Genomic DNA, 9,422 nt, shown 5'->3' on the forward strand with positions numbered 1-9,422 from the left:
AGAGAGAGAGAGAGAGAGAGAGAGAGAGAGAGAGAGAGAGAGACTGTTGCATGTGCAGAGAAAAATTTTTCAATCTCATTCGGAATTATTATCTCATCCTCGGCGTTAATTACATTTTATTGATTTATCACAAAAGTACTGTTTCTGTTTTTTTTTACTTTAGCGCTCTGGTGAGCTAAAGTATTCTCTATTGGGAAAACTAAGGCGCTCTCTGATGGACAAATTAAGGTTTACCTTTAGGTAAACTGCATTTTTCTCATAAAAAACTGAAGGGAATAAGATAGGTGTGGATCAAAATTGCTTTGGTCATGTCGGTAGTGTTTATTATTAGCAATGTTTATTTTTTGGGTAAAGTTCTCTATTTTTTGGGTGAAATACTCCAGAGATTAGATATCCAAGAGATTTAAAACAAAAACTAACACTTCAGTGGCAGTTCAAAAGATTACAGTAACACAAAATAGGAGTTTTTATTCGTTATAATTATTACATTATGCAATCATATTCCAAAAACTTGTTTTGGAATTTGCCAGCACTCAATAATTCTTTCAATGGACGGAGTGTCGAGACGCTAATTGCATACGCGAAGAGAAATATCGGTCTGAAAATGGAGAGGAGAGAGGAAGGAGGGTAAAAAGCGTGAAAAGCTGGGACTCGTCGTGACGATTCTTTCACACGAGCGGCGTGGGCGCGATGACACCTCGCGATATATCGTTCATCGCGATTGTCCGATAAGCACACTGTTATCCCGGATGAATTTCGCGCTGTGCATATCTTTGATTGCGATATGATACTCCGCGCCGTGACGCGCCGATTTATGTCGCCGGTGTGAATCTCGCGGCCGATCGCGATTGCACGGCCCGCGAGGATGATGAGGAGCCGGCTCGTCGTCACGCTCGTCGGCCGACCTTATAATTGCTCTCGCACGCGAGACGCATCTCGCGCAAGATACAATCGCTAATAACCGCCGCGGATAGTTTTTACCGAGCAGTGAATCATTGCCCTCGCTGACTGCTTCCAAGAGAGCGCCTCCCCTCCTTGCCTCTCCCAGTCTCTCCACGGTCCTGTTTCTGTTTCGCCGACTGTATTGCGCTTTTGTACGTTGACAATGACGCGCTATGCGTGTCCGAGAACACGCCGTTGACCGTTGACTGTGTGACTAATTGACGTGGATTGTAACTTACCCTGTAATAAGAGAGCGAGAAAAAGGGAGAGAAAGAGAGAGAGAGCAAAGGGAGCAGGAAGAGATATCACGCGCGAAGCGCGGCAGTCGTACGTATCCACTAATTAAGAATAGTTGAGCGATTAAAATTTCAGCGTTTTTGTGAGGGACGAAAAAAAGGAGGTTAATTAGAAATATGGATAATAACGTGATAATGACACGGGCGGTAAAATTTAATAAATGCAGAAATATCGCGAATCATAATCCGCACACGGAGCAACTGTTTAACGAAATGATCTCGATATTGAAACTGTTCTCGTCGATTCCCACCTCCCGTCGGACGCGATACTCTGCGCGTATTTTATGTCGCTTTCATATCCAACGCAAATTTATGTATACGCAAATAATGCACTTTCGTATTTATCTTTTAGCGCGGGAGTTTACGTTTTCCGTGATAGCGCGCGCGCGTGTGTTATCGGAAAAATGGACAGAAAAGAGAGGGAGGGCGGAAGGGCAGAAAAAAAATATCGAATCGCCATGCGATCCGCGGCAACGGCGAAATTTCGCGAGGATGAAAATATCGACGAGGCATCGGGAAATTCGGCAACCTTTTATCAGAGACTCGACTTATTCCGCTTGAATTCTTAATCAAAGATCGGTGCGCTTTGGCGAAGGGACGGGTGGGTGAGGGCAGAGAGAGATCGTGAAAAGAGAGGGAGGGTTAACAGCCACCTCAATCCCGCGGTTTGCTGAACATCCACTCGAGTGGGTCGGCTTCCCCTCGACCGAAAAGACTCGCCGCGGAATTTTCCGAATTTTCGTTCCCCGACGTCTCTTGTGAGCCGATGGATGGGTGGATGGTTAAAGTAATTCCGTACATTATATTACCATCTCCATATTTTACGGAATCATGTTAAAATCGTTCCTCCCTCTCTCCCTCTCTTTTTCTTTCTCCTTTTTCTCAATACGATAACGTACATTCCATACATTTATCGTGCGTTCGTGTCTCCGCCGGAAAATGAACCGCCGACTGCCACAACAGAGACAGAGGAAGAGAGAGAGACGCGTACGAGGGACTATTATGTACGCGTGCGTACGTATGTACACGCGTGCTATTGTGTGTGCGTGCCATTTGCACTGAAAATATACACTTCGGAGGTAGCGTGCATCAAAGGCACGCGCTCACTCATACGCTCACTCACTCATTTACTCCCGCGGACGCTCGTCGACGTTAATTTCATTGTTCTGTTTATTTCCCGTGAATGAAATTAAAATAGCTCCTCGGACACGCGAGAGCGCCACCGCCGAGTGGGCGATAGAAGCGGTGGCGGTGGCGGCTGCGGCGATTCGCTGAGCGCGGGGGAGCAGTAAGGATGACTACTAGCCGGCCACCAAAGGGTGGAAGGACCTTATTGCGACTCCACCTTTTTAATTAAAGTTTGAAACTGAACCAGCGGCGCATGCGGCGACGGGACGCCGCGCTCTCGAGCTGCCGGCGGAAGCAGCGCGCTGCGCATAAAATAGTCAAGTGTAGCCTCGCCGGCAGGCAGCGAGCACTGTCATCGTGCTTGTTTAACATTCCGCCGGTTCGCGAGACGAGTGGCTGGCGCGAGTGACCTCCGAGTGTCAGCTTGTTCTCTCTCCTTCTCTCTCCCTCTCTCTCTCTCTCTCTCTCTGTCTTTCTTTCTCTGTCGAGATGTAATTCCTGCGAGCGCTACGCGATTTCCCGTCGTGATGCTCGTTCGATGTGCGTCCTCGATGACGGCCCCAGACAGACAGGTGTACGTAAATTTGACGCCAACTTCGCTAGTCGATTCGTAAAGGTCACGTGTCTCTCATGGGTGACCCATATGGCACTCATACTTATCACACAAAATAGAAAAACATGGAAAAAATGCGGAAAAAATTGTAATTATGTAATTTTAAGTAAATTTGTTGATGATCAATCTGCATTTTTGTATAATGTATTGTGTGATGAATTAATGGATCAATTCAATAGAATATATTTGTTTCCTCAGTGTAATTGAAACGACAGTAAAAAACTTCCATTATCGATTGTCTCACGTCGTGGTAATCATGAAATTCTGTCTGGGGCGAATCCGTCAAATTTTTTGCCGCGCATTTACTCGGGAGCGATTTTCACGCGCGACTTTCCTAGAGAAATAAATTACACGCGGTAGTAGCTTCTTCCATTCTTTCCTTTCTCCCTTCCCTGCTTTCCACCTTCTCTTTCTCTTCCCTTCTTTCATTCTCTCTCTCTCTCTCTCTCTCTCTCTCTCTCTCTCTCTCTTTCTCTCTTGCTCTTTCTCTTCCTCTCGCTCGCGCCAGAACGCTTCATTGAAAGCAGATCACGTAGACCGACATAAACACGCGCGACTAGTGCAATCTGCACGGGTGTCTCGTATCTAATTCGCTTTCTTAAGCTTTATAGCGGCTATTCTATTGTCTACGGGCGCCATTAATTTCGCTAATGGTTAATCGATAGACAGCCGAGTTGCGGGTGCTATCCTACGGTCGCAGTTCAACGTGTAATTGTACGGATTCGAGCGATCCGCAGGAAGCAAGAAGTACAATAAAGCTACAATAAAGGCACCCACTCTCTCCCCCCTCTGTCTCTCTCTCTCTCTCTCTCTCTCTCTTTCTCGCACTCGCACAGTACTATAGCCGTAGAGTACGAACGGCAGTCGGTAGTTAGACACCTGTTCGCGGTACCGAGACTGCACACAGACACGCGCTCGCGATCGTTGCGCGTCCGACTAGAACGAGAGGCGGTGGAAAAAGGCAACGAGACGAGGGACAAGACACGAGAAGGAGAGAAAGCGAGAGGGAGAGGAAGAAGGAGAGTCGATCGGGAAGAGGAATTATAACCGGCGAGAACGGAAGGCGCTATTTATTATCAAGCCTTGCGCGGAGCACAATGGCTCGCGCGCGACTGCTGATTGATGTTCTCGCCTTTAGTCACTGTCCGGCGCGCTATATTTACAACAATCCGCGTAACCCCCGTACATCATCCCCCAGGGGGTCGAAGGTGGCGAGGGAAGGTGAAGAAGGGCGACTCGCCGCGACGAATGGAGTAACACTCGCGCGTGTACGATCGAATTATTCGCTCTCATTCGGCCCTATTCGACCCCCGTTCTCTCACCTGGTCGATTCTCTCCCGCTATAAACTTCGCTAATTAAAGTGATAGAATTATTTAACGATGGTGTGCAAGCCGTTCTCGATATGAATACGGGAGAGCGAGGGCGCGCTGCCGCGCGCTATTTACACAATTTCGAAATATTACGCCGGTTTCGGCGGTGCAATTTGCGCTTCGCTCACAAAGGGAACCTATCCCGGTACCGAATGAGCGAGCGCGCCGATTTAGCGCTAGGTTATTAATTATTTACGTGGCGAATTCATCGCGAGAACGATATGACCGACAATTACGCGCAATGAGAACTCGGAGAAAACCCGCGCGGCGAAAACCCGAATCGAAATTTTGATTCTACTTTCGACCTCAGTGTCACGTTTAAACGTCTATTTTGCTATTCTGAAGCCTATGTCGGGCCCTTTTGGTTCTACCTAAAGTACTAACTTTGCCGATAAGTCTTCTTTAGGACCTACAAGTGGCATTTTGTGCGCTTCCTGCTATTTAAGTTTGATCCGCAATGTGTTCGTTGCTTCCTCTTTCTTCTCCCTTGTCTCTCTGACTCAAACCTTAAACTTTCAACCACGGAGAAGACACGGAGAACAAGAAACAAACTGCAAAGAGCACATTGTAGATTATGCTTTAGAGGCGCTGAATAGGATTTTCATGTACCGCGTATACGCCGATTCTTCAGAATATACGGATGTTGGAGAGCTCTAAAGTAGGGCCAAAATTTCGACTCGAGAACGCTCGCGTTGTCTCGCCTGCCACGATATCTCGTTCGATCGATCGATCGCACGTCGCTTGAGTAATCAGTTTGGAAGAGTCGTTCAACGTTAGAGATCGTTCTACTCGCGATTTGCGCGCACACGTGCATGTGTGCGTGTGTATACTTCGCACGTGCACCTTGCGCATACACATACACACGCGAACTTACGTGACGAGAATTAGTTACTGCACGGAAGCAACCAGTGGCGTACTTGCCACAGTTGTAGATTTCCAGCAAACGCTCGCCGCTGCTCCCGAAAATTTTCTCGACTTTACCTCGGCGACGTGGAAATTCTCCCATGCGCGCGAATCTTTCCCGTTTTGTCGTTCCGACTGTAAATTTATCCCACGTTCTAATCAGTTATCTATAGTTATTGATTCTTAATTATTAATACACTGAGAGAAAAAAGTTATGAGAGTTTAAAACGAGAGTCATTAAAATTACAATCATTTTTGGCGTCAACTGTATCTTCTCGTTGTTTAAACGAAAAGCAGCAGCAATATGTATGTAAAGTTATTATTATTGGCTTGCGTAACAAGTAATTTCGGATTTGTCAGACAAAAGGAAACGCTTGTATTTTTATGTCATTATAATTTTATGAAAGAATATGCATGTAGTTCTGATCCATGATCTTTTGCCATCCTTTGTTTCATAAAATTATAACGATATGAAAATACAATCCTTCCATTTTGCTTAAAATACCAAAAACTATTTTTTACACGACCCAATATGTAATGTACTGTAATATACTATAGTAATACTTACTGAAGAATGTTTTTCATGATCATAACTCCCTCACTATGCGGTCACAGTCACAAATACCAAACATCTTTCTTTAAAGTAAAGTCTAAATTAGAATTAAGCTTTATTATTAATAAAGTTCCACGTTATGTAGACAACTTATTAGAGCTTGCTAACATCGCCTTACACAAAACAGATAACTGATCGGGATCAAGCTGATCAAGACCATGATATCACTTTCTAGTCGGCATCATACTTATCCCAGAGTGACGCGACAAGTCAATACGGTTACCGTATTCGGCGCGCTCGCGTGTGTAACACGCGGCGGCGAAATTGCGGACAACGCCGGCCGGGATGCGCTTTCCGCATCGTCACTATCGCGATCATTTAACTCCCCGAGCGGGCCTCGATAACGTAAGCGCCCGTTCTCTCTCTCTCTCTCTTTCTTTCTCTCGTTCTCTCGCACGCTCGTTCGCGCGTCCGCTTTATCTCTCGCCCCTATCTCGCGAGAGGCCGCATTATTAATTGCGTGCCGGCGGAGTTGCTCAATTGCCGAGAAATTGCCGGGCACAAAGCGCCTCTCGCTGAGTCCGAGCGCGTCGTGTCGCGTCGCGGGTCGGCCGGTCAGTACGCGCGACGAAAGGGCAACGTGTCCCGCGGCCGATTGCCGACGTAGACACACGCGGCGATAATAGATCGCAAGAAGCACCTGGTGTGTGGGTGTGCAAAGGTCGCGTGGCTCGACGAGGATCACGCGAACCTCGCGACACGACCGCCGCCGCGAGCTGTCAAGGTGACGGCCGATGCTCGTCGCTCTTTGTGAATGCTGCGAGTCTGTGCGCGCAGTGTATTGACTTGTAACTCTTTTGGATCGATATCTGACCATGTAATCTAATCATCATGCAAAATTATCGTTAGATTGCGCAATATGTGATCTCGTATTTCGGTCAGGCGAAGTGAACGTTTGTACTTTTATGTCGTTCCTGTTTTACGAAACGACACTGAGAAAAAATATTTGGTATTTGTAACTATATAATCACACAGAGACGATCACTATTATACTTAGGAAATATCTTTTTAATCAAATTCAAGTAACGTTAGTGATAATAAATTAATATGTATGTTACCATTTTCAACCAGGAAATATGGTTAGGGCTAAAAAGCTGTAATTTTAGCTAGATCGACCGTTAATTTCTCTCAGTGAATGTATGTGTGATTCTGATCTATGATCTTTTGCACACATCGTTCGCACACATTGTTTTATAAAATAATAACGACATAAGAATGCAATTGCTTTATATTTTGCCTGAAAACTTCGAAATTACTTATTATACGACCCAATAATAGTGTTGTTCGACAATTTGAGCGCTTGACAGAGTTAATCCAGGATGCTGAATAAATCTTGCTTATATTTTCTTTCTTTCTTTCGCTTGCACAGTCGAGAATTTTTTTTTAAATATTATCGTCTTTCACCCTTAAGAGAAGTCGTGCAGTCGCGCGATGGTCCTCTTTAAAGCGTGTCGCGGAGTCGCGCTGATTGCGACTCGATTTTGAAGCACAGTTGCGAAGCGCACACTTGTCCTCGCGGTGAAAAGCGTCGACTGAAACGCGTTCTCTTCTGTTTCGTCGGCGAGAGAACTATGCAACGGGAAAGCCCATCGAGAGTTTCCGATCTCTCATCGTCCTTGTCGCAGCTCTAGTGCTCCGAGAAATCGCTCCGCGTTTTTAGAAACGCAAAATTGAGCTTCGCGTGTTCGCGGCTGATTCTTCCCCTCGGTTAATTTCCCCGTCAGAGAAACGCCGTGGATGCGTTCGATCTCGCGTTACCGAAACTAATTAAACTGGAGCACGCATTACGAGTGGCCGATCGGGCCGGATAATTAGTAACATCGGGGGAGAGAAAGCGAGAGATAGAGAGAGAGAGAAAGAGGAAGTAGAGAAGGTCAGAATTTCACGCGTTTTCTCATGTGCGACGATACTGCGACGTGTACTGGAGTCGCTCGCACTTACTGGCGACGTGGACGACGGTAAAAGGCACTCACCTTCAGTGACAGCAGTATACGTCGTCGTCGCGAGCTTCGTCAACGTGCTTCGCAATGCCTCTTCTCGTCGGTGTCTGTCTTTTCTTCCTTCCTTCCTCCCTTCCTTTCCTTCCTTCCTTCCTTCCTTCCTTCCTTCCTTCCTTCCTTCCTTCCTTCCTTCCTTCCTTCCTTCCTTCCTTCCTTCCTTCCTTCCTTCCTTCCTTCCTTCCTTCCTTCCTTCCTTCCTTCCTTCCTTCCTTCCTTCCTTCCTTCCTTCCTTCCTTCCTTCCTTCCTTCCTTCCTTCCTTCCTTCCTTCCTTCCTTCCTTCCTTCCTTCCTTCCTTCCTTCCTTCCTTCCTTCCTTCCTTCCTTCCTTCCTTCCTTCCTTCCTTCCTTCCTTCCTTCCTTCCTTCCTTCCTTCCTTCCTTCCTTCCTTCCTTCCTTCCTTCCTTCCTTCCTTCCTTCCTTCCTTCCTTCCTTCCTTCCTTCCTTCCTTCCTTCCTTCCTTCCTTCCTTCCTTCCTTCCTTCCTTCCTTCCTTCCTTCCTTCCTTCCTTCCTTCCTTCCTTCCTTCCTTCCTTCCTTCCTTCCTTCCTTCCTTCCTTCCTTCCTTCCTTCCTTCCTTCCTCCCTTCCTTCTTTCCTTCTTGTTTTTTCTTCTTTCTCTTTCTATCTCTTCTGTCGCTGTCAACGCACTGTCACCCGCTTGCCGGCCGATTATCGCGATTCACAAGTCATCTCACCGAGCACACAGGCACTATTTTCTCTCCTCCTCTCCCTCCTTCTCTCCCTGTCTCTTCTCTTTGCGATTTTTCCGCGATAGTCGATGTCACGCGTCAAGACACACGCCGGCCGGCTACCTTCTCTTTTTAATTGTTATTCTTGTCCACGCGACTCGCGCTGTCAAACGCGCGTGTTATTTTCGCGCGCGTCGCGAATCTCCCTCTCTCCCTCTCTCTCTCTCTCTTTCTCTCTTTCTCGGGAAAGAGTCCGGGTACGGCCAATCGACGAGAGCAATGCGTACCCCTCGCGACCCCGTGACGGACTGAGGATCGCGCCGGCGGCGCAGCGCCGCCGTGACCCGTGGCGACACCGCGAACTAAACTGCCGCCCGCACAAACGCGCCGCGAGTCTCGCCGGCGGTCCGTTTCGCTTTGCTCTCGTGGCTCGACGCGATGTGACGCGCTATGCTGCGCTGCGATGCACTGCGCTGCGCTGCGCCACGCCACGCCACGCCACGCGGCCTTTCTCTCCTGTATCCTCTTCGTCGATTTTAACCCTGCGCGTGCGGCATTCAAGGGTTGCCTTTTACTCTCTCTCTCTATCCTCTCCCTCTCTCTTTCTTTCCCTCGATCTTAATACATATCGTAAACAAATACGCGGGATGGTGCGTTTGCGTTCGGCGAATTTGTGACGCGCTTTCGAGACGCGCTAACGCTTGGAGTTTGCGCGAGCGCCACCGCGGAGCACATTCTCCTTAATTTATGAGAGTAATAGTTTGATACTCGGCTAAGAGCAGCAGGGAGGGAGATAGACGTAAGCAGAGGAAGAGAGAGAGAGAGAGAGAGAGAGAGAGAGAGAGAGAGAGAGAGAGAGAGAGAGAGAG

General features: G+C 47.5%; 1 protein-coding gene and 1 long non-coding RNA gene across 2 annotated transcripts in view; one reads left to right on the forward strand and one right to left on the reverse strand.

Annotated features, from left to right (window-relative positions):
* Positions 1–8,036, reverse strand: part of LOC116848221 (discoidin domain-containing receptor 2-like) — a 254,478-nt gene extending 246,442 nt beyond the window's left edge. Inside the window, exon 1 of the mRNA XM_032824095.1 lies at positions 7,840–8,036. The gene's annotated coding sequence lies outside the window, so the exon portion shown is untranslated. The remainder of the gene's footprint in view (positions 1–7,839) is intronic.
* The window catches only part of LOC116848223, a 63,582-nt gene that overhangs the window by 16,558 nt on the left and 37,602 nt on the right, over positions 1–9,422 (forward strand). The gene's annotated exons all lie outside the window — the stretch shown is intronic.

Source organism: Odontomachus brunneus, unplaced genomic scaffold (assembly GCF_010583005.1).
Source record: "Odontomachus brunneus isolate Ranch 3 - 2012 unplaced genomic scaffold, Obru_v1 Obru_scaffold_091, whole genome shotgun sequence".
NCBI lineage: Eukaryota > Metazoa > Arthropoda > Insecta > Hymenoptera > Formicidae > Odontomachus > Odontomachus brunneus.